The sequence below is a fragment of the Zingiber officinale genome, chromosome 5B, assembly GCF_018446385.1.
Source record: "Zingiber officinale cultivar Zhangliang chromosome 5B, Zo_v1.1, whole genome shotgun sequence".
Lineage (NCBI taxonomy): Eukaryota > Viridiplantae > Streptophyta > Magnoliopsida > Zingiberales > Zingiberaceae > Zingiber > Zingiber officinale.
Genome location: NC_055995.1, coordinates 121,302,780 through 121,329,394, shown reverse-complemented (window position 1 = coordinate 121,329,394; position 26,615 = coordinate 121,302,780). Strand labels below are relative to the sequence as shown.

The 26,615-nt window shown below is 37.7% G+C and overlaps 1 pseudogene; it reads left to right on the top strand.

Moving 5' to 3' along the window:
• The first annotated feature begins 21,895 nt into the window (after nt 1-21,895).
• On the top strand, nt 21,896-26,032 carry LOC121986997 (annotated as a pseudogene).
• Nucleotides 26,033-26,615: the final 583 nt, after the last annotated feature.

The window sequence follows — 26,615 nt, the reverse complement described above, 5'->3', positions numbered from 1 at the left end:
TATCCTCAAAGTTTCGTAATTTTTGGAATTTTCTTGAATTTATTAGGAGTTTCTGAATTTTCGGAAGAAGAAATCAGAAATTCTGATTTCAGTGTCTGGATCGGTCCGGGGACCGATCCAGGGAAGCTCTGATCGGTCTGCGGACCGATCCAGAGAGTTGTGGATCGGTCTGCAGACCGATCCAGTGAGTTCCAGTAGCACGAGTGCGATCTGGTGAAGGGCTGATTGGTCTGGGGACCGATCAAGGCGTGCCGAATTTCTGATTTTTCAGCTGTTGTCTGAAATTTCAGTTATGGAAGTGGTGTTTTTGGATTTCTAAAGGTTTGAAACTCTCAAAGACATTGTTGGTGCAATGGTCAAGGGGGAGTTGACCTCTAGGGGGAGTTTTACCTAATTGTCAAGAGGAGTTGACTTTTAGGGGGAGTTTTGTACTCCTTAAGACTCTTGAGGATTAGTGATATGGGATTATCACTAAGTTGATTGTTGAGTTTAGTATCAAGGGGGGAAATTAAGAGTTTCAAATGAAAGGTATGAGACTTTCATTAGGAAGAAACTCTTGACCTTGATACCCTCCTTGTTCTTTTTGATGTGTGTCAAAAAGGGGAGAGTGTTCATTGGAGAATTATTGGAGAACCCAAGTTAGGTTATCGGGTTAACCTAAGCTAGGGAAAGAATGTCAAGGAATGTTCAAGGAGAAGAACATTGGAATTCTTTTTGATGTATGTCAAAAAGGGGGAGAATTATTGGAGAACCCAAGTTAGGTTATCGGGTTAACCTAAGGGGAGAATGTCCAGAAAATGTTCAAGGAAAGAACATTGGACATTGGAAGATGATTGAAAACCTAAGTTAGGTTATCGGGTTAACCTAACTTGATTATGATTTTGTCAAACATCAAAAAGGGGGAGATTGTTGGTGCAACCTTAGGTCAAGGTTGACCTGGTTGACCCGACTCGAGTTGACGTGACTCGAGTTGTATTTTGATGTTTGACTTGGGAAGATTGTCGGTGCAACCTTAGGTCAAGGTTGACCTAGTTGTGTTGCATGTTGATGTTTGACACTCGTGAGAGAGTTCTATTCTTGATGTGGGACAAGAATAGATGTTTGGGAGATTATTGATGCAACCGTAGGTCAAGGTTGACCTGGTTGACCTGATTCGGGAAAAGTCCAAGTATGAAGACTTGGCACGGAAAAGTCCAAGCAGGGAGCTTGGCACGCGAAAAGTCCAAGTATGGAGACTTGGCACTGGAAAAGTCCAAGTATGGAGACTTGGCACGGGGAAAGTCCAAACAGGGAGTTTGGCACGGGGAAAAATCCTAGTGAGTGAAGCTAGGTGAAGGTGAAAGTCCTGGTGAGTGAAGCCAGGCATTCGGGAAAATCCTGGTGAGTGAAGCCAGGTGAAAATCCTAGTGAGTGAAGCTAGGTGAATGAGAAAGTCCTAACTGGGATGTTAGGCAGTGTGGAAAGTCCTGGTGAGTGAAGCCAGGCAGTGAGAAAGTCCTAACTGGGATGTTAGGCAGTGTGGAAATCCTGGTGAGTGAAGCCAGGTGAAAGTCCTGGTGAGTGAAGCCAGGCAAGGGGAAATCCAGATGGATCAGGGATGATCGGACTTCTGGTGTTGAAAAGTCCAAGTAGGTCAAAGGGATTGACCGGACATTTGGCAGGGAGTTCTAGCAGGTCAAGGGAGTGACCAGATGCTTGGGATGAAGTACCAATAGGTCAAGGTTGACCGGATATTGGTTTGGAAGTCTTGGAACTTGGTTTGGGCAAAAACCAAGCTCTGGATCGGTCACCAGACAGATCCAGTGATACCTTGTTTTCTTTGATCGGTCTGGTGACCGATCAGCAAGCGAACAGAGGCGAAAAGAAAGGCAGGCTGATCGGTCTGTGGACCGATTAGGAGACGATGTCGCGGACAGAGTTGGGATCGGTCTGTGGACCGATCCAACTGTAGCCTGATCGGTCTACAGACCGATCAGAGTACGCACAGAAGGTTCTGTGCACTAACTGATCGGTCTGGGGACCGATCAGCACAGGGCCTGATCGGTCCGTAGACCGATCAGGGTTCTAACGCAACGGCTAGTTTCTTCATTGTCTTCTTCGCAGGTCAAGGGCTGCTGCTGCGCGATAACTTCTTCCTCTTCTCTTCTGCTACAGAGCTGCTGTTCTGGTGCTTGAGCTTTGTTGAGCTCTTCTTTGCAAGCTTCGCGTGAGCTTCTCGACTGGGATATCCTGCTGTTGTAGGTGTTCTGAGGAGCTGCTGCTTCAACGAATCCAGTCGGCAAGGAGGCAAGAAAACCTGTGTTTTTACATTCATTGTTCTTGTCTTCTTGTATCTCTTGTTGTATTCCTTTCTTGCTGTTGCAAGAATATTGTGGCGAGGTTTCTCCACCCACAAGGAGTATATTGTATTAGCCGGTTTTCCGGGGACTCATCCACCGACGGATTGAGAGGCTTCGTCCACCTTACGGACACGCCGAGGAGTAGGAGTATCATCTCCGAACCTCGTTACATCGACGCGTTGAGGTTTGATCTTCTTGTTTTCGTTTCCTTGTTTGTTTTTCCGCTGCGCTGACAAATTGTAGGAAGAAACGCGAGAATTTGAGGTCGGCTATTCACACCCCCCCTCTCTAGCCGTACGAAGGATCCTAACAGAAATTACATAAGCTCAAAGTTCATGGAGATTGGGAATTTTTTGATTAGTGTGTTGGTTTGAATGTGCCAAGTGCAATTCAGGATTGGAAAGTTAACAATTTGGTTGAGAGGCACAATTTGGTTGGTTTGTTTAAATGATACATCAATTATTTTATTGGGAGTTAGTTCAAGTGTTTCTTCTGTCATCAACAAATTAAAGTGATTGAAGAAAAATAGAGATGAAATATAAGTGATTGATGTTGTGCCATGTTCTCTACAGTGATTGATGTTAAATTAGTGAACTGCTGGAAACTGAATTTTTGATTTCCAGAATTCAGAAGTTAGCATGTATTTGAGGTTTGAATTTCTGTATTGAAGGAGAAAGAGAATATATAAAATAATTTGGTGCAATTGTGAAGAGCCTGCAATTTCTTTCAATCTGATACTTGAATCAATTTCTTAAGCATATTTCTAAAACTGAAGAATGCAGAAGCTGCTGACTTCTGAAATTGACTAGCTGCACTTCAGTACTGGAATCAATGTTGTGGAATGTTTAGGAAAGAGTCATATGGATTCTCTTCAAAAGGAAGATTTGGAATAAGAATAGATGGAAGGTAATTAAGAACTGATACTTTCTTGAGAATGAATGAGGACTCATTTTAGATAATTCAATTACACATTTGAACTCAGAATTTGATGCTAGAAATTTGATTCCTGAATTCCATAGTTCATCAAAGGTCCCTGTACCAAATCTTTTTGAAGTTTCTGGGCAGTAACAATTTTAAATTAAACTCTTGTCAGCCTAAAATCAAATGTTATCCTTTGATAAATTGAATTCCTAATGAGTTAAGCTGAAGTTATCCTAATATCCCAATTCTGAAACTAAGAACTGAGCTACAGATTTCAGAATCTAGCCTTGATTTTGAAAGTTCTTGGATTGAATGTCGAATTTCAAATGTAGGAGATCCTGATGCTTGAATCAAAATCTGGTCTTTGTGAGTTGAACTGCTTTGGATTTTATGTTCTGATACTGTATTAAACAAGTTGAGATACATATCAACTAAAAGAACCTTAACCTCAGAAAGTTATGGGGCATTTAAGAATAGCTTAGAGGAGGATTCAGTTTGATTCCTTATCTATTAAATGCTTTGTGCGGAATGGTATTGTGAATTCTAGATAGCAGCAACGAGAACTCAGGTTTCAGTGCCAAATGAGGTTTTCTTTCAAATTGAACTTTAGATGATTTGAAATAGATTGCATTTGAACTACAAATCCTGAAACTATAGTAAAAAAACAGAATAGAAAAGCAATCTGCAATTGATGTATCAGCTGTATAAGTTGAGTGTTAAGTGTTCTTGGAAATTCTCGAATCAGTGGAAGATGCAAATTCAAACTTTGTTTCCTTAATGACAAGTAGTGTTTCTCTAATCAGTATTGAGTGTTTCCATTGATAAGTTCTTGCAAATGTTCCTGAAATTCAAAGGATTAAGGGCTGATATTTTTAGTGCAGGGGCTGATTAGTTCTGAATTTTGGAAAGTGAAGTTGCTAAAAATTCAGTAAATATGTACTGAGATAGAGATTACATTTGATGCACAGTTGAGTCATATGGCGTGCCAAACTTGTTACACAAAGTGAATGTTGAAAGTTAGAATGAGGCAATAGAATTGGGATTGTTATTGAGATTACTTTGAAATCAAAAGTATGGAACTGAATTTGTAAATTTAGAATTCAAAAAGCAGTCTCACTTCTGAATTACTTCTTGGAATGATTTTGGAATCTGAATTTGAATTCAAAGATTGAAATTGATTAAAGCTGAACTCTTTATTGTTGGAGCAATCTAGGTGCCTTAAGTTTTGATGTTTGGGCAAAGGTTTAAGTTAGGTTTATTATTGTATTTGATATGCATTGTGAGTGTGCAGGATACAGGTACAACAAAGAAAGTCCAAGGGTGAGTCTTGGCGGTGTAAGTCCAAGCATGTAGTCTTGGAAACGTAAGTCCAAGTGTGATCTTGGCAAAGGAGGAAAGTCCAAGGATGAGTCTTGGTGGTGTAAGTCCAAGCATGTAGTCTTGGCAACGTAAGTCCAAGTGTGACTTGGTAATGGATGAAGTCCCGGAGGCGCGACCTCTTGGTAAAGGAAGACCCGACAACAATGACAAGGCCGATGGAAGCTCCAGAAGGCAAGACGTGAAGGATGGGGAGGCATCCGAGGGACGCAAGGCTGATGGAGGAGGCTAGAAGGCTAGGTCTAGGTTGGTCGGGCGAGAACGAGTACTGAGTGAATGTACTCGAGGTAAAATACTAGAATTAGGGTTTACTGTAGCAGTATTGTAGCAGTCGACTGGTGACTGTAGCAGTCGACTGGTGCACTATAGAGAGTCATTGAGAGAGCCGTTGGGATGACACCAGTCGACTGGTGCAAGGACCAGTCGACTGGTAACGGACAAATCAGCTTATTGATTTGTTCCAAGCTCTATAAGAAGGAGCTTGGGATGGCCGGCCAAGGTGATGAAATTAGACTTGGTTAAAGCCTAATTAGTAGTCACCAAAGTGCTCAAGGTTTCTTGTGTCCAAGTGTTCTTGGTTAGTGTTGTGGTGAGATTTCTCCACCCACAAGGAGTTGCTTGAGTAGCCGGAGTTCACCGGGAGCTAATCCACCGAAGGATCGGGATCGTCCACCTTACGGACAGTCGTGGAGTAGGAGCATCATCTCCGAACCACGTTAAACAACGTGTCATTGGGTTTGCTTCTTGTTTATCGTCTTCTAGGGTTAGCTTTCTTTTTGTTTGTTAGTATTTTTGTTTCTGCTGCGACTAACAGTTGTAGGAAGCTATTCACCCCCTTCTAGCAAACGTCAAGGTTCCAACATTTATTACTTAGCTGAAATCACCATGAATTCCAATTACTGAAATTGAAATCTGGAAACCAGGATTCAGAAATCAATTGCATTTCTGAAGTTTTATTTTGGCATAATTTCTTGATCTAGAGTTGAGTCCATGAATGGCAGAAATTAATTGGATCCTAGAAGCTTCCTGGCTGCTGAAGTTAGCATCATGATAATTCTGTAGAGCAGGATCAGTGAGCACATAAAGCTGGGAAACAAGAATTGGAAGCTGCTGTAAGAAGAAGCAATATGATTGCAGATTAGACACAGATTTGCAATTTTAGTTCAGAATTGATTTGAAATTTATTCTGTCATCTTTTGTTATCAAGTCTTGAAACTCCATTGAGCTTGAGTCCTAGTTTTGATTTCCTGAATGACACACGATTGATAGAATTAAGTTGATTTCTAAAAAAAACTATAATAACTAGAACCTGTTTGTGTGTGCCTAATCCTTATACTATTTCTGATCAGCATCGTTCTGAATTCAAGTTCGAAACATTTTAGTAATAAATGAAGCCCTTCCCTTAAATTAATTCTTCATGGTTCAAGGCAAAATTCTCTGGAATTTCAAATGCTGAAACTCAATTCTTGTTATCCATGAAATTGGAATTAAGAATTTAGAAACTAGCATCATTCTTGGAATTCTTTGATCAGAACCTGATTCTCGGACTGTGGCAGCTTCAATTATTTGAGCTCTAGCCTGAATATGAAGTCTGAAATCTTGGAATGTTGGGAGCTGCAGCTTTTCAAATTTCTGCTGAATTTTGAACCAAAATTACAGCAACTAGTTTTTAAATCAATAATGTTTGTATTGTTGGATCGAAAAGAATTTAGATATCTCCATAATAGCATGATATTGTCCACTTTGGGCCTAGACCCTCATGACTTTGCTCTTGAGCTCTCCCCAAAAGACATCATGCTAATGGAGATATCTTTTCTCTTATAAACCCATGATCTTTCCCATGTATTTTCAATATGAGACTATGTTTGTAACCTTATAATCCCAACATGTATCTCTGCCTCAAAACTTGCATTGTGCCAACTTTAAAGTTTGAGGATGACTAGCAATAATTCGAATTTAAAATCCTACCATTGCAATGGCTGGAATTGGAATCAGAATTCTGAAATTGAAGTGCAGACATAAAAACTCAGAATTCAGAATGTTTTTTCATTCCTGGATTTCTCTAGCCTGATTGCTGACTTGACTATAGATTTATGAATTATAGAGATATGTTCCGTGTTAGAATATCTGAGCTGATGTTGTTAGCATTATTCAAAGAATATCAAGTTGTTTCAGCTAATACAAAACAGGGACATCAAGACTTTGATAAGTTTCTGTAAATTGAGTTTTAAAAGGTTGTTTGTGTTTCATGAATCTTGTTTGGTCTTATACTGATACAAGATAGATGTGAACCTCAGGATATGTAGAAAATAGTGTCCATAAAAGAAATAAAGGAATCTGAACTCTAGAGACTGTGAATGCGGAGTTGGAAAAGATATGGAATTTTGATGTGTAACTCGGGAATTTATGGAGCTGAGTCTACTTAAGTGTGGGTTCACTGAAAAAAGAACAGTGGCTAGAGGTGTATCAACTTGGTTTGGATTGAGTTTTATTGTCCGAGATGGACAATGTTTTAAGTGTGGAGGAGGGAACTCTTCGTCATAAGCTTCCAAGTGATGAAATTGAAGAGGAAAAACAGTGAAGTAAAAAAAAAAGTGGGAAGACAAAGAGTATCAAGTGTGGAGATAGAGTATCAAGAATTATGGACGACTATCAAATTGAAGGAGAGGTTAGCTTGATCTTTTGAATTGGTAACGACAAATGGTGTTCATTTCTTTCCACATCAAATTGGTCAACTCATCAAGTATATTCCTCCAATACTCTCATCTTCTCATTTGCTTCATTAAATTCTTTTCTTTTGCCTATTTCATTCACTTTAATTGTTCTTCTTGATTTCATCTCAATTCTTGATGATAAAAATCCTTTTGATTCATGTATGCTATGTTTTATGATGGTGGAGAATTAGAGAATAAGAAAACTTATAGTAGTGAAATTTTGTGAGTGACATTGAGTGAACTCCACTTATATACGTGTTTGAGTGTGAGAGAGTTAGAATAGGTAAATACCTTGTGAGATTGCAACTTAATTTTTCAATTGGATTGAAACTACCATACCTACTGATTATTGTTCGATTGTATTCATGATTATTTGTGATCTTTAGATGACCTTAGTTAATTACCTTTTGGCATCTTCTAGGAATTGCTAGGGGATTATTGTGGAGATGATTTTTAGGTTTTTTCTTGACTTGAACGGGACGCCCAAGATTAAGTGTGGGGGATTTGATAACCATGATTTTGCTATAATCTTTTTATTCATAATGCATGTTTTTAATGATCTTCTTATAGATTAAACTCATATTTACATCATGTTTCATAAATTGCATTTTATCTTGGACTTAATTACAAATTAGCTTATAATCATGGTATTAGATGCTAATATTCGATATATTCTTTGTAGGCATCAAAAGGAGCATGAACCCGATCAGATCAGACCACATTTGGGCTCAAATCTAGGGCTAAACAAGACGATCAAGCCTTGAAGTGATTTGGACCGTTCATCCATGATCGGAGCATATCTAAGTCATCTACTGAAGATCCGGTCCATCCAACCTAATGAGTAGCATATCTCAACCGTAGATGAAGATGTAGAGGTTTTGATCCAGATCTGAGATGTTTCCACCGTTGATCAAGATCCGTGCAATAATTCGAATTTAAAATCCTACCATTGCAATGGCTGGAATTGGAATCAGAATTCTGAAATTGAAGTGCAGACATAAAAACTCAAAATTCAGAATGTTTTTTCATTCCTGGATTTCTCTAGCCTGATTGCTGACTTGAACTATAGATTTATGAATTATAGAGATATGTTCCATGTTAGAATATCTGAGCTGATGTTGTTAGCATTATTCAAAGAATATCAAGTTGTTTCAGCTAATACAAAACAGGGACATCAAGACTTTGATAAGTTTCTGTAAATTGAGTTTTAAAAGGTTGTTTGTGTTTCATGAATCTTGTTTGGTCTTATACTGATACAAGATAGATGTGAACCTCAGGATATGTAGAAAATAGTGTCCATAAAAGAAATAAAGGAATCTGAACTCTAGAGACTGTGAATGCGGAGTTGGAAAAGATATGGAATTTTGATGTGTAACTCGGGAATTTATGGAGCTGAGTCTACTTAAGTGTGGGTTCACTGAAAAAAAAATAGTGGCTAGAGGTGTATCAACTTGGTTTGGATTGAGTTTTATTGTCCGAGATGGACAATGTTTTAAGTGTGGAGGAGGGAACTCTTCGTCATAAGCTTCCAAGTGATGAAATTGAAGAGGAAAAACAGTGAAGTAAAAAAAAAAGTGGGAAGACAAAGAGTATCAAGTGTGGAGATAGAGTATCAAGAATTATGGACGACTATCAAATTGAAGGAGAGGTTAGCTTGATCTTTTGAATTGGTAACGACAAATGGTGTTCATTTCTTTCCACATCAAATTGGTCAACTCATCAAGTATATTCCTCCAATACTCTCATCTTCTCATTTGCTTCATTAAATTCTTTTCTTTTGCCTATTTCATTCACTTTAATTGTTCTTCTTAATTTCATCTCAATTCTTGATGATAAAAATCCTTTTGATTCATGTATGCTATGTTTTATGATGGTGGAGAATTAGAGAATAAGCAAACTTATAGTAGTGAAATTTTGTGAGTGACATTGAGTGAACTCCACTTATATACGTGTTTGAGTGTGAGAGAGTTAGAATAGGTAAATACCTTGTGAGATTGCAACTTAATTTTTCAATTGGATTGAAACTACCATACCTACTGATTATTGTTGGATTGTATTCATGATTGTTTGTGATCTTTAGATGACCTTAGTTAATTACCTTTTGGCATCTTCTAGGAATTGCTAGGGGATTATTGTGGAGATGATTTTTAGGTTTTTTCTTGACTTGAACGGAACGCCCAAGACTAAGTGTGGGAGATTTGATAACCATGATTTTGCTATAATCTTTTTATTCATAATGCATGTTTTTAATGACCTTCTTATAGATTAAACTCATATTTACATCATGTTTCATAAATTACATTTTATCTTGGACTTAATTACAAATTAGCTTATAATCATGGTATTAGATGCTAATATTCGATATATTCTTTGTAGGCATCAAAAGGGGCATGAACCCGATCAGATCAGACCACATTTGGGCTCAAATCTAGGGCTAAACAAGACGATCAAGCCTTGAAGTAATTTGGACCGTTCATCCATGATCGGAGCATATCTAAGTCATCTACTGAAGATCCGGTCCATCCAACCTAATGAGTAGCATATCTCAACCGTAGATGAAGATGTAGAGGTTTTGATCCAGATCTGAGAGGTTTCCACCGTTGATCAAGATCCGTGCAATAATTCGAATTTAAAATCCTACCATTGCAATGGCTGGAATTGGAATCAGAATTCTGAAATTGAAGTGCAGACATAAAAACTCAAAATTCAGAATGTTTTTTCATTCCTGGATTTCTCTAGCCTGATTGCTGACTTGAACTATAGATTTATGAATTATAGAGATATGTTCCATGTTAGAATATCTGAGCTGATGTTGTTAGCATTATTCAAAGAATATCAAGTTGTTTCAGCTAATACAAAACAGGGACATCAAGACTTTGATAAGTTTCTGTAAATTGAGTTTTAAAAGGTTGTTTGTGTTTCATGAATCTTGTTTGGTCTTATACTGATACAAGATAGATGTGAACCTCAGGATATGTAGAAAATAGTGTCCATAAAAGAAATAAAGGAATCTGAACTCTAGAGACTGTGAATGCGGAGTTGGAAAAGATATGGAATTTTGATGTGTAACTCGGGAATTTATGGAGCTGAGTCTACTTAAGTGTGGGTTCACTGAAAAAAGAACAGTGGCTAGAGGTGTATCAACTTGGTTTGGATTGAGTTTTATTGTCCGAGACGGACAATGTTTTAAGTGTGGAGGAGGGAACTCTTCTTCATAAGCTTCCAAGTGATGAAATTGAAGAGGAAAAACAGTGAAGTAAAAAAAAAAGTGGCAAGACAAAGAGTATCAAGTGTGGAGATGGAGTATCAAGAATTATGGACGACTATCAAATTGAAGGAGAGGTTAGCTTGATCTTTTGAATTGGTAACGACAAATGGTATTCATTTCTTTCCACATCAAATTGGTCAACTCATCAAGTATATTCCTCCAATACTCTCATCTTCTCATTTGCTTCATTAAATTCTTTTCTTTTGCCTATTTCATTCACTTTAATTGTTCTTCTTGATTTCATCTCAATTCTTGATGATAAAATCCTTTTGATTCATGTATGCTATGTTTTATGATGGTGGAGAATTAGAGAATAAGTAAACTTATGGTAGTGAAATTTTGTGAGTGACATTGAGTGAACTTCACTTATATACGTGTTTGAGTGTGAGAGAGTTAGAATAGGTAAATACTTTGTGAGATTGCAACTTAATTTTTCAATTGGATTGAAACTACCATACCTACTGATTATTGTTGGATTGTATTCATGATTGTTTGTGATCTTTAGATGACCTTAGTTAATTACCTTTTGGCATCTTCTAGGAATTGTTAGGGGATTATTGTGGGGATGATTTTTAGGTTTTTTCTTGACTTGAACGGGACGCCCAAGACTAAGTGTGGGGGATTTGATAACCATGATTTTGCTATAATCTTTTTATTCATAATGCATGTTTTTAATGATCTTCTTATAGATTGAACTCATATTTACATCATGTTTCATAAATTACATTTTATCTTGGACTTAATTACAAATTAGCTTATAATCATGGTATTAGATGCTAATATTCGATATATTCTTTGTAGGCATCAAAAGGGGCATGAACCCGATCAGATCAGACCACATTTGGGCTCAAATCTAGGGCTAAACAAGACGATCAAGCCTTGAAGTGATTTGGACCGTTCATCCATGATCGGAGCATATCTAAGTCATCTACTGAAGATCCGGTCCATCCAACCTAATGAGTAGCATATCTCAGCCGTAGATGAAGATCTAGAGGTTTTGATCCAGATCTGAGATGTTTCCACCGTTGATCAAGATCCGTGCATTTTGGATCGTCTGATCAGAATTCAGGCTGATTTAAAACCTGAGAAGCCACAGTGACTTCGGGAGCTCGGCGTTTCCTCACAATTTTAGCATTGTTCACCGTCTTCTTTCTTAGCGACGTCTGACGCTCCCGTTCCAGTTCCAAATCCGTGAGTCCGATTTCTTCATCGCCAGCGAGTACTGAGCTACCGCCGTTTGTCGCCCGAGGTCATAGAGTAGCAGAGGGTGTTCCCCAGTCCGTAAGATGGTTTTTGTTCTCCCATTCAGTGTCATCCGAGCACAAAATTGAGGGCGTTCCCCGATCTGTGATTTCCATCAACCAATGGAGCTCAAAAGGCGTTCCCAGAAGTTTCCGATTTCAATCCGAATTCCACTTCATCCACCTCACTCGAATCGATCTGATCAATCGATCCAGAGAAGCAATTCCCAGAATTCAGCATTTGATCTTTGTGCGATGAGAGTGCCAGCCAGTCTGTGAGCTCGAAGGGCGTTCCCAGAAGTTGTGATTGAAAGCTGCACTAGCTGGGAGCTTGATTCTTCACCAGTGATTGCCCGAAAGATGTTTTCCAGAGGCAACTCTATTTCACAGCAGAGAGAAGAGGTTTGGATCCGGATTAGGGTTGTGGAATGCAATTTATTCTTATTTTCTTTTCATTTGTCACACCTTTGCTTAGATCTTCAGATCTGATAGCTTAGATTACAATTTATGTTTTGCAATATCATTTTTGATTGAAATTTTGTATTTCCGTCTCTTATCTTTGCCATTTGATTTCTTTGAACTTTTGCAATACAGATCTTGTTTAATCTACAAGATTAGTTATCAATCTATGTTCTATTTTAATCTTTGTGACGGTGATCATGCTTGATTTTTGAATGCTTATCTTGAGTTTTTTTTTATTGTTACATCTGTTCAACATCACTTTGTGTGAGTTTTTGAGTTTAATTGTTGCATTTGATTGTAAGTGTAAATTGGATGATACTTCGGTTTCTATAAGATAGTGTTTAAGTTCAATTCATGCATTTACAAAAACTCTTTTGTTTAAGGCTAATAGCTTGGTCACTTTGTCATTTGCCTCACTTCCTTGAATTTGTTCTTGACTCCATTTACTTCTCTTGAGAATCTTGCCTTTGCTATTTGTTGGAGCTTGAAAGCCTTCCATGAGAGCAAACCATTGCTCTATCTCCACCATCAAGAATTTCTCGATCCTTGATTTCCAAAGATCGAAGCTTGTTGATGTGTATGATGGAGGCACCCTTGTGTCGAATTCGAATTCATCTTAGAATTTCATCTTGAAGTTGAGCTTTTGAATTCTTTAACTTTGATGAACTTGCTTCAACTTCTTCACCCTCTAGCCTTGTTGCCCCTTCCGGCGATGATTCCAGTGAAGAGCGATCTCGCTCTGATACTACTTGTTATGGTCGATTTGTGCTAAGGGGGGTGAATAAGTCATCGCGCTTCGGTTGCTTGCTTCTTGGTGATGATGTACAGCAGGATGAACAAGAAACAAGACTCACAATGCTAACACTAGGATTTACTTAGTATCCACATCAAGAAGAGGTGACTAATCAAAGGATCCACACGCAACACACACTCCACTATGAAAAACACTCATTTTTGGTAACTATCGAAGGCGGTTCTAGCCTTGTACAATCTCTCAATACAAGAAGAAAGAAACGGAAGCAAATACAAGTAAAATCTTACAAGATTTACAACATGAAACTCTAACCCTAGCTTCTTCTTCTTGTGTAGAACGCCTCTTGATCTTGGAAGTGCAACAACACTTTGCTCCAAGAAAGCTTCAAGAACTGGTGTGTATCTCTGAGAGTGATCGCTGGAAGTAGAGTGGAAGAATTGCGGAGAAAGACGCTCGCCAACAGCTTTATCCTGCGTAACGATCGCCTCCCAATCGATCGGCTAATCGATTGGGGAGGCTGAATCAATCGGTTGATCGATTCAGCCTTCTTCTGTGCTATCTGGAAAATGCCTGAATCGATCGGTCAATCGATTCAGGCTTTCTCGCGATCGCGCGAGAAAACCAAGCCCCAATCGATCGGTCGATCGATTGGAGGTGCCCAATTGATCGGATGATAGATTGGGAAGCGTTTTGTACCTGTGAAAAAGGCTCTCAATCGATCGACCAATCGATTGGACCACTGCTTGTTGCAGCACAGTGCCAATAGATCAGCTGATCAATTGAACCACCGTTCAATCGATCGGTTGATCGATTGGTCTTCCGTTGACTTAAACTAAGTCTAGGGTCCCCAAATCCAACATCCAGTCAACCGTGACCTATTGGAATCTCATGCCTAGCATCCGGTCAACTTTGACCTGCTAGAACTTCTTCACCAAGTATCCGGTCAATCCCTTTGACCCAGTTAGACTTTTCTCCTCGTGCCAAGTGTCCGGTCAACCTTGACCCACTTGGACTTACCGTCTCGTGCCAAGTGTCCGGTTCTCCATGACCTACTTGGACTTCCACTAGATGTCCGGTCACCCTTGACACATCTGAATTTTCTTGTGCCAAATATCCGGTCAACCTTGGCCTACTTAGACTTCCCAATTCTAGGTGTCCGGTCAATCTTGACCCACCTGGATTTCCACGTGCCTAGCGTCACTCACCAGGACTTACCATCTTCCTAGCTTCACTCACCAGGACTTTCCATCTATCTGACTTCACTCACCAGAACTTTCACCTACCTTCACTCACTAGGATTTTCTCATTTGCCTAGCTTCGCTCACTAGGACTTTCATCTGCCTGGCTTCGCTCACTAAGACTTTCACCTAGTTCACTCACTAGGATTTTCACCTGACTTCACTCACCAGAATTTACCACTATCCGGCTTCACTCACCGGGACTTTCACCTGCCTAACCTCTAGTTAAGACTTTCCCAGTCAAGTATCCGGTCAACCCTTTGACCTACTTGACTCTTCTTCTCGTCTAACTGGTCAACCTTGACAAGAGAGAAATTATACCAGCAATCTCCCCAATCGGACGATTGCACCTGCAATCTTCATGTTTTGTCAAACATTGAAACCCAAACATCAAGACTCAAGCTTGAGCCAACTCAAGTTTAGTCAGCTTGGTCAACCTGACCCGTGGGATATTGCACCAACACGACCGACAACGTTGGGCAGATCTCCGATCTCCCCCTTTTCATCGTTGCCCTCGTGGTCAACCGAAGTTGTCCTCCGAGTTGTTGCACTATAGTATGCTTTCAACGCCGATTCGACATCTTATCCATTGATGTGTTTCCGGCCATCGAGCCGTTGTGTTTCACCCTTCGTACCACTATAATGATTATGAGTTGTTGGTATTATCTAGCCTGTGAGCCGTTATTATGATCCGCCTTCGTGTTGTTGTAGCATTTGAGCATGCGAGCTATTGTTATATTCCGGCCTGCATGTCGTGTATCGTGTTCCGACCTTTGAGTCGCTGGGGTATTCCGGCTTGTGTGCCGTTGTCATATTTCAACCTGTATGCCGCGTTTCAGATCCATACCGCATCCGGCTCTAGGCCGTAACTCCCAGATCCAGCTCCTCAGCCAGTTCACATTCATCTAATCTTCTGTGTCACAATGACTCGATCAACATCACGACTAACTCACCTGTCTACCAGAGGGTGTCCCCTGGGCCAAGGTATATTGTCGTACTCATTCTTTATTCATTTTATTATTCTATCATTATCATGTTCTTTATATATTCGTGGAATCTATATCGAGCATCGGGTTGTCAGGGACCGGGGCAACCCGGTCATTATCTACGTCGGTCATTATCTACATGTAGCGTTGACCAGATGCTTTCAGTCGACTCGGTCAACATAAAAGACAACTCATCACACCCTCCTCCTCTGGGTCATGATAACTTGATCAACACTCTAACCACATCATTTCGACCACTCCATCTTCTTAATTTTCGGACGGGATTAATAACAATAACAATAACAATAACAATAATAATAACATGCAAGTTTACCCCATGGCATAAACTCATGGATGTCAAACAAATAGAAGATCGTGGTTTCTTTTCGGCTGAAATATAGCAACAGAAGTAACAGCATAAATAAACGAATTTTTTTTTGAGTATTTTCATGATAGACACTTGACCTTCTATGTGGCAACAAACTATCTACAGAAAACATAAACATCATACCTCAATTGAGAAGTAATCAGACACGGAGAAATTAAATTGCAACACAATAGAATGAGAGCAATTAAGATAATCAAAATTCGTAAGATAACAATAGAGGGAAAATTGATCTATCTATCATTGAACAAAAATGAAAGGATAACCGCTGACCCTCCTTTGGGGAATTACCTTTACCAACCAGTATGTCCAGATAGATAAAGTCCGGAGGCGGTCGTTAGTCACTACTTTAACTTGAAAGGCTGGATTAAATATTCAGTTGGTCAATGTCAGTTTCTTATACTCTGTGCAAGCATTTCTTCACATATAAACTGGCTTTAATGAAGTAGCATGTATCAGAGATCTGGATAGATTTGCAGACGAAAACTTAAATTATAAATATTTTAATTAGTTAACCCAACTTGATGGATCAAAGAGGCATTCACCTTCCCTAACGAAATTGGGGAAATCATCAAGAGCATTATTGGTCTCTTCTCGTATCTTATTTTGATCGAGCAGTCGCTTCTCAAGGTAAGGGTTCCTACCCTTCATCTTCCCGGAGGCAGAAGAAAGCGCCAGCATAGAGCTGTAGGCAGTCAACGAAAACAAGAGAAGATGCCTCCGGCTTCTATTCTCCGCCCAGCATAATGTTGGGAATATGCCCGTAAAACAGATATTTATTATTAATTGCTGAATTAAATAAAAGAAGTATTTATTTTATTGTTTGATTGTTTTATGTTTATTTGTATAAAAATGAATATCTGTATAAAATCCATAATATATTGATGTAATTATGATTTTAGTATATAAGATTGTTATATACAAGAGGATTAAAATCATAGATAATATATTTAAAATGTCCATGATTGATTAAAGTATGGATCTTTAATTGGAAATCATGAATGCAGTTTGCTGACATTATGAATATGATAGTCTTATCCGGACAATCAGCGTAATGACACTAAGCAGAGACATTTTATATAATATGATTATATAGGACAAGGACCAGATGTGATTTAAGTGTCTATGTTTAAGTACCGTTACAAAGACTCGAATCAACATCGCTAAGATGATCATATGTAGATCAATCTAAATCCTGAGTTGTCATAAACTCCTTGTTTGTATTAACAAGTCTCTTGATTTGTTTGTTAAAACCTATTTTAAATAATAGGTGTAACACTTACATTTTGGAGACTCAGTTATACATTCAGCTGGGAATATGATTTATAGATACGGAATCCGTAACTTCCGAAAGGATGCTAAAATGGTTCTCTTGAGTGTTGATTCTAGCACTGAATAGTTTGAGCGCTCTAATTCATAATTAGATTATGAATTAACTATTCACTAGTGAATCAATGGTACTTAAGGTTTTAGATACAAATAGAGAGGTAAAACGGTAATTTCGCCTAGCTCTATTTGTGAACCATGAACGGAGGGTTGATCGACATGTAATGATTATATCAATGGACTGTTCAAATCTTTTGAGTAAATATGTTCCATAATTCTCAAGAGTTCAATTCCGGATTTTAGTGGAATAATCTCGGAATTAATAAATTAGATAATTAGTTAAAGAGCTTTAATTAATTGTATCTAAATTTATTGGAGCTTGAAATTATGGGTCCATGGTCCCAAACCATCTTCGTATAATCATGATGGATACTCTTAAATAATTAATTTGATTAATTATTTATTCTCACAAAATTTATTAACTAATAAATTGTTTATTATTTTTACTAAAAGAAGATATTCTATTTGTAATTTGATTACGAATAAAATATAAAAGAGAGAAATCAAATATTCAGATATTCTATTTGTAATTTGATTACGAATAAAATATAAAAGAGAGAGAAATCAAATATACAGATATTCTATTTGTAATTTGATTATGAATAAAATATAAAAAAGAGAGAAATCAAATATTCAGATATTCTATTTGTAATTTGATTACAAATAAAATATAAAAGAGAGAGAAATCAAATATACAAATATTCTATTTGTAATTTGATTACGAATAAAATATAAAAGAGTGAAATCAAATATTTGGATATTCTATTTGTAATTTGATTACAAATAAAATATATATAAGAGAAAAATCAAGTATTTAGATATTCTATTTGTAATTTAATTACGAATAAAATATAAAAGAGAGAAATCAATATTTGTGAATATTATAAATTTTCTCTCCCACTTTATAATACACGTTCCCATTTTTTCTCTTCCACTTTTGTATACATGTTCCCCTCTTTTCTCTCCCACTCGATAATACACTTTCCCTCTTTTTCTCCCATGTTCATAATACACGTTCCCCTCTCTCCTTACTATAATATACATCTCTCTTTCTCTCTCGAAAAAAAAAATAGAAAGAATGAAAAAGAGAATTTTTGGTGAAAAATTCTACAGTTCATTTTGTGAGAAAAGTTAAAAGAGTTAGCCCACACTTTTGTCCATCCGTTGATTCGAAGAATTGGAGAGGAAGATCGTGGCATTGGAAGAACTCCGGCAACCTGTGAAGAACTCCGGCGACCTGCAAATCTTAGGCGCGAACTCAAGGTAAAGATTCTATTTTGTAGAATTATAAAGAAAATATTATAATGTTTGCATGTTGAATTATAAGAGATTTTATAATTAAACAAGATTTTTGTTCGATCTAAACAAAATTGTTTTATTGTGAAAAATTTTAAAAGGCGTTTAATCTATTTTCCACACCTTCCGTTGCGCATCGAACAATTAAATACCAACACATAATCCGTCTATCTGCAGTAGTATTCACTCGGTTGCCTACCAAGGTACTGCGAGAAATAAAATCGTGTCCGAACCCTAACCTTTCTTCTTGCTCGGACTCAAACTTGCAAGTCCTAACAGGAATCGCACTAGAGAGGTTCGTGGCCCATTTACAAACCGAACCTAGAAACCGGCTAATCTGGAGAATACGGTTCGGTTCAGTATTAATTTTGAGCTATATTGATAAGTTAAATATAACGGGGCGAATTTTTTTTTTTTTTTAAAAAAAACGCTTCTTATTTCCGTTATCATCAAAAAAGGAATTTACGTGCATCATTATTCAATTCTCCCAATCATATTACACTGCAGATTTAAATTTTTACATATCAGTGAAAAGTTCTCTCGACGGTGGCGGCGGTATGAGGTCGAGCTTTCGGCGGCCGGTCGATGAAGTCGAGGGACAGCAGCCCCTCCGGAGCTGATCTCAGAAATGCGGGTCCTGGCACTGGAAGCAAGCGAGGCTGGATGGGAGGACGAAGAGTCCGTGAGGAAGAGGCTGCAGGACTCGGCTGCGGTGGTAAGAAGCTAAGGAGAGGAGGTTGCAAAAGGTCGGCGCATTCGTGGCGATGGTAGTCGACCCTAGCGAGTCGCTTCTGCCTGATGCCCCCAGAAGTTTCCAACGTTTGTCGTTGTCAGTGATGCCGAGGAAGAGACGGCGGATCGCCGCACCCGCACTTGTTCTCCATCAGCGCCTGCAGTTTAATCACCACCAGCTCTTTCCGGTGGAGGCGGCAGGACTTGCCGGTGCAGAGTAGTGATATAAATTTATATTAATCAAACATCAAGATTAGATAAATTGAATCAGAAAAGTTTAGCCATCTCACCGATTCACCCTCCGTTCATCATCCTCGCCGCTGAAACAGAAGCCGCTGTCGGACGTCCACGACGGAAACAGAGGGGTGAACGAACTCTCCGACGAAGAGATCAGGCCAACTAAACAAGGACAATCAAGTTTCTCTTTTTCCATGCATCATATTTTAAATAATGACAAAATACGTAATATTTAATCGAAATGATCCTGCATCACAACACAGTTCGATCAAACATCCACTGATCCACAGTCACGTCCATGTCCAGCGTTAAGTAAATTAATGCAGTTAATTTGAAGCTTCAGTTCCTACTCTACTCGACCAGGCGCCGCGCCAGCACTTGCTTCCCGGAGATAGCGAAACTGAACTCAACCCGGCTGTGGAGCATCAGTGCCACGTATCCCTCATTCTTGAAAACCACTCTCGCACGTGAGCGCGCCGACGATGATGACGCCATCTCCTCAAATGCTACATACTCCACGCAATCCCCCCATAACCTGTTCAATTTAAATAATATACATGTCAATCAAGCAAGCAACAAATTTCTATTAAAATTTGAACGATTACTCGTGGAAATAGACTTCAATCTCTCGCTGTGTGAGAGCTGAAGCCATAAGGAAGGTGATGGAGAGAGAGCGCTCGTCCACGGAATCCCCGGTAGTCAAGGAGATGGGCAGGGGCCTGGCCAGCAGCTCCGAAGATTTCACTTTAAGATTGAGGATTCATCATCATCGTCGAATTGGACGGATGCAGTTGAGTCAAAATTTAAACCTGTCCGGTACTCATTTGAACTGCTTCATCCATCTCTGTCAAATACATCCGTATCCTTTTCTCGCGGTGAAATTGACTCTAATCGAATAATTTACTTGCAAAGTAACTGTAATATACTATTTGGGAGAAGAGACGCCCCGAGTAAGGTACGATGATGAGGAAGTAAAGCTTATTAATTGAGGTCGCGGCCGTCGAGGATGGACCAGCAGGGACGACGTTGACGCCGGTGGAGTGCGGCGACGACGACTGGAGCTATTCCGTGGAAGGTGCGTTGCCCATCTCCATCTTTTACCAAATACATGTTTACTTTCTGGACAAAACTGCAATAGCTTGTTAAGTGAGAGGAGATACCTGAGAAAAAGTAGGGTGGTCCACCAAAATCGTGGCCGCCGAGGAGAGCAACAGGGGATGTGGAACAAGCCGAGGAGAGGGACGACTTTGTGCAACAGGTGGTGCTTCTTTAAATGCTGCAAAAGATCAGCGGACCTAGTTGCTAAACTTCGAGCTTATCACCACACTGCCCAAGCCAAAGCACCTATCTATCAATGTATTTTTTGGTGGTTATTTATACACAAGAAAGAAGATATCCCTTCAATAAACATTTGTTGCTTGCCTATTCATGCATTCCCACTGTTGACCATCACCCACTTATATTATTACACATTTAGATGTCATGTAATTTTAATAAACATTAAAATCAAGAACAACGATGATTCGTTCTAATTATTTTGCAGTTGACATTTTGTCATTTAAGGAATTTTGAGGATCAAGACATAAAAGAAAATGTATCTTATACTAAATATAATTTTAAGGTATATACGTTAGCTCACAAAGTAATTATTATTTTGTTTGTGTACTCAATATAAAATTTGTATTATAAAATGTCATTAATTTTTCTTTAACACATAAGTATTATTATATTTTATTGATAATATTCTAAGTAATTTGGCACTGAAATAATATAAAATTATATTTAAATCCTTTTTATAATAACAAATGTAAAAATAAAAGGCATTTGTTATTTTTTATTATAGTTAAAAAAAAAAGATTTCATGTTCTTTTCATTTCAAAAATACTGTATTTCTATAATAGTTATGATAATACAGAATTATTATATTAAAATATATTTTTTTATCAATTCAATAAAAAAAAATTTAAACTTAATTACTCCAACTTCTATAGTTATTACAACATATACAATTTTTCCGTTATTCTGATTTAATATTTTTCTACTCACCCCAATAGCCCAACTATGGCTATGTAAGAGACCATTGAAATAAGAAGATATCTCGAAATAAAACGGTTGCCTATAATTTTTTAACATAGTGATAGAATACCCGACGAAAAAAAAGAACGAGCACTTGTTTTTTTATTTTTTGACTTTACAACAACTGAATTTTATTTCTAAAAAAATAATTACATTATTCCGGAGATAAAAAAACATGTGGAAGTTTGTGCTAAAAAAAAATCTATTCGCATGTTCGAATATCTTATTAATCATATTTCTGTCAGTTACATAATTTTGTAAAATTATATTGGTGACGGGGCATTTACGAAATTAAAAACAAAATTTATTTTTTTTTAAAAAAATGAACCTGGCGGACTCGCAACCCGTTTTCTTCGCCCGTTCTCCTTCGCTCTCAACGCAGAACGTGACGGCGGCGGGGCGGCGGGGCGGCGGAGGAGGACGATACACTGCGCCAAGCATAAAAATCGCCGACCGGGAAGCAGACGACGCGTAACGCCGGCGATTATGGATTACCATAACAAGCTGGTTCTTGCCCCCATGGCCCGAGTGGTCCGTCGCTCGTCCTCATGCACCCCTCCTCTTTCTTTTGTTCCTTAGCTATTGCATCCTATTCGACTCGTTTTGATTTGTGTACTCGGACGCTACGGATTTTCATCTTAGTTGCACTTATTCGTGATTCTTTTTTGATTGAGATCGAGATCTTCCCAGAGATAGAAGCCACCACCAGACACTCAATTCTGGAAGAATTTAGGAATTAATGTCTAAGATGTGTAGATCCCTAGTTCCATAAATTATCGTCCTTGGTTTGTTTATCTATTTTTATTTTAGTGTAGAAATCTCGAAGCTGCGTTAGATAAGTAAGAGATGCCATTGGATTAGTAGGAGAAAATGGTTCATCTCAACTTTTTTTTTTATGATTGGAAATTACGTAGCCATGATTCCTTGAGGACTAAGGAAATTAGAGTCTTGTCATGTCAGTATATATATAAATTTCCCCTCACTGGACTATGTATAGATCAACTTGTGATTTCAATAACTTTTCCTCTCTTCAAGATGGTTTTTAGTTAAGCATTATATAGTATTAATAACAACCTTGTTTTCTCTCTCTTTCAGTTAGAATCTGAAGTTGTAAACTTTGCTGTCAGTTGGATGCAGATAAGGAAACCAATGAAATAGCTAGGGTGGGAAACAAGGGGAATTCCGTTAATTTGGGATCTTGTTAGAATTTCCTAATAATCACTCAATTGTATGTGAATAATGAAACCTTGTGGTTTTCATTCTTTGCTTGCATAGCTTAAGCAGTTAGATGTGGTTGAATTTCCATATTTTTGTAGAACAAGACGCATCCTCTCTAACAAAATTTGTGTTAGTAAATTTTATTTACCATTTCCTCATCCTGTCATCCACATAATTGAGACTATTACTGTCAACAACAAGAAGCTGAGATGGGTCTATTTTGGTCAGTTGGACTTCCATGTATTTTAACTATATGAGAGGCTATATTACCCATTCAATTCTTTATTCTTTTGCTTAATTACCTTAAATATTCAAGTTTTTTTTAAAGTTTCCCTGTAACTCTCATGTGTATTCATCTTTCTTGAACATGCTTAAATCCTCTTAACCTATTTTATCATCCATTGGGTCCTCACCTAATTGCTCCCAGTTGTAGTATCTATGGTTGTATCTTTGTAGGAATTCTGCACATTTATCTTAACAGTCTCTTTCTGCTATCTAATTACAAATACTCTGAATAATGAAGTATAACTAATCATTCGATAACATATAAAATATCCCATTTAGATCAAGGGACACAAATGTTCTATACCAGTTTTAACTTCTTTATACTGTTAATGATAATCTAGATATCCTTTTTGTTGACAATGTATAGGATCAATTGGAAGATAGAAAAATTAATAAGAGTTATAAGTAAAAATTAAAATCTTTTGTTTCATTTACTGTTTAGGCTGCAGTGACAGTTCTCATCATAAAACCTGATTGTTAGTTTGAACAGTTAAAGAAATAATTTCCTAATCATGCTACAGTTGCAGATGTTTATTGAATCTGTTGTTTCTTCTTCTGTTTATGTATTTCCTATTCGTCTCATAGAAATTGTCGATATGGAAATTTTGTTACTTGTTATAATTTAAGTTAAATTCTCCTCTTGCAGGGCACTCTACCTAAACTTGCTGCTGAATATGGTGGCGATATAACTAACCGGGGGGGGGGGAATAGATCACAGATTAGTCAAATGCGAATGATGCCTAAATGGTACTAAGCTTAGCCATTGGATAGGTGCCTAATAGCTGCAATTTTAAATGTGAATTCATACTTTGGAATTTTGACTTTATTGTTTACATGGGGTTTGAATCCATATTTGTTAGGCTTGTGATGACTCAGAGTCATTTCTTTTCCTTGATATCAATTTATCTACAGGCTTTCATCCTTTTTTTGGTTCAAAGGCTTTTATCCTTTTTACATCTCTCTACTAGTGCTTTTGTCTAAATCCTTGATAAATTTGTTACTAGTATTTAAATTTCTTTTCCCGGAATTTGAAAGAAAAGGGTTAAGGATTTGATGACGGGTTTGGGGAAGAGATAACGCTTATAAATAATTTGTTATTTATTAGAAATAATTTTAAAATGTTTTTTATTAAACAAGTTGGCATACAAATGTGGATAAATTGAATGAATTGGTTCACTTAAGTGTCATCAATTTAGTAGCAAAACGATGGAAAGATAATGGATGATATGTATTTTTGGAAAAGAAAAAAAACTAGCTAGGAGGTCCACACTCATTCACATTTGAATGAAGGTTGGTTTCAAACCCAAGCTTTGGCAACAAATGTCCATGCCCAGTAGGCTAGTTGGCATCCTAATGATTTTAGTAGTCTATGATAGATTTGACAAATATGAAAGTATATGAAAGATTTGCTAAAACTTGAATAATTCATGATAGATTTACTAATTAACTCAAATCAAAACCCAGTTTTCTAATTAATGTATACATATACTCACATGTACATGTTGAATTGTTATATCTTATTAGCATTCTAGAAAGTAAATTTCTAGTCCTTGATATCTAGTTTATATTATCCAGAGATACTTGGTACTATTGACTTTGTTTTGAAAGGAACTAAAGAGGTTGTATTTAGAACGTGCTGTGCTGAGAGGAACAGGGTTGTATTTCAGATGGGAATTGCTGTTGTTATCAGGGCTCTCTCTGCTGCTCAAATAGTGTAAGCATTGAAAAGCGATTGGGTAGTTAGGATACATTCACTAGGCTATAGGATTGTATTTTATGAAAGCTGTCTTCATGTAAGTTTATTGCTAATGTTGTTATTTAGTTTTCAGGTGCAAAGATGTAGCAGCGGTAGATATTAATATGGGCTGCCCTTAGTCTTTCTCCCTCAGTGGTGAAATGGGTGCGGCACTACACTAAACCAGAACTTATTCATGATGTACTGCTAGTCTTAATTTTTTTGAAGTTATTGCTGTTTAACGACATGGTAGTGTTCTGTTCAATTGATGTTGATACTTTCTTCATCATGCAGATTTTGACCACCTTAAGAAGGAACTTGGATACAACCATAACTTGTAAGATTTGCCTTCTTGATTCTTTTCAAGAAACTGCAGAATTAGCACGGCGGATTGAAAAGACTAGCATATCAGCTCTAGCTGTCCATGGAAGGTATTAAAGCCCTCTTTTATTAATTATGATGTAATAAGCAGTTGGCATTCTGGTCTGTACTGTGCTGCTGCACTAGAGTAGAAATGATATTGTCTAAACCTTGCCCAATCCACACATATTATACCAAATTGACCCTTGTGATGCTTAACAGCACTTGTGGTCTTTTGTTATGGTTTAAATGACACATGCTGGACTGAGTACGATAATGGTATTGGAGTTCATACATTCCTTTTGTAGGGGATGCAACAAAATCTCCTATATTTTTATTTCACTATGACCAACACTTCACCAATTTCATGTAGAGAACAAAACTATAAGGCACCAACAAAACAACATAGTAAAGTAAAAGAAACTTGTATCTGGTTGTTTCTTGTACATATTATTTAACAACAAACCATGTCTACTTGTTTCTTAATTTATATGTATTCATAAATTTATCATAGTTTTATTTTTTGTTTATTGCAGAAAAGTCAAAGATAGACCAAGGGATTCTGCAAAGTGGAATGAGATTGCAGACGTAGAAGAATCATTATATATTCCATGTTATAGCTAATGGTGATGCTTTCAAGTGTGAAGATTTTTGGACGAGTGAAAGATGCTACAGGTAGTAGTTGTAATAATAAAAACATTACTATTATTATTATTATTCTCTTCTTCCAAACTCACATCTCTAAGCTAACAACAGAAAAACTCGTCTCTCTTCTCCAGCAAAATGCAGAATATGAAAAGGGAAAAAGATTCAAGTGGCAAAAGACTATGCAAAATATATTAAAAAAAAAAGAAAGTATAAAAAATTCACTCTTAATCTGCATCTTCTACCAAATAGTATAAGCTAACCACTTCAACCAGGCAAGTCGGGACCAGCTGGTTTAATTATATTATCAATAGTTTTTTCATCTCTGCTAATGACCTAACTTTTTGGTAGGAAGGGGAAAAAGGGTCTATATGTGAATGAAAATATTGGTTACAATCAACCGCATGCTAGTTAATCAAATATGAACTAATCCCTATAGTTTTTGAGACATTGACACTCTGACTCATCACACATTTTTACTTTTATCTGAAAAAAATCCATTTCCAACTTGCTTATATAGGCCAAGCTCCCAAGGCTTGGTTATATAGGTCACAGGTTGAAAATCCTGCCTACCAGTCGACTGTCAAAACATGCAGTCGACTGTTCTCTGTGGAAATTTGACCGTTACATCCCAACGGCTCGATACCAGTCGACTCCTAAAACTAGCAGTCGACTGCTCCACACTAACCGAACGAACAGAACCATTCTGTTCGCACCCAGTCGATTGTACCAGTCGACTGCTAAAATATGCAGTCGACTGCTACAGTACTGCTACAGTAACGCTACAGTACTGCTGCATTAAAACCCTAAAACTAAGATTTTACTCCAAGTACAATCTCTCAGCACTCGGACCCTCACCCTTACGACTCATTTGATGCTTCCTTTGCAGTTTTGACCTCTTGCCTTCAAGCCTACTTCCTTTGGCTCTCGTCCCTCGGATGCATTCAAGCTCGCGGCTCG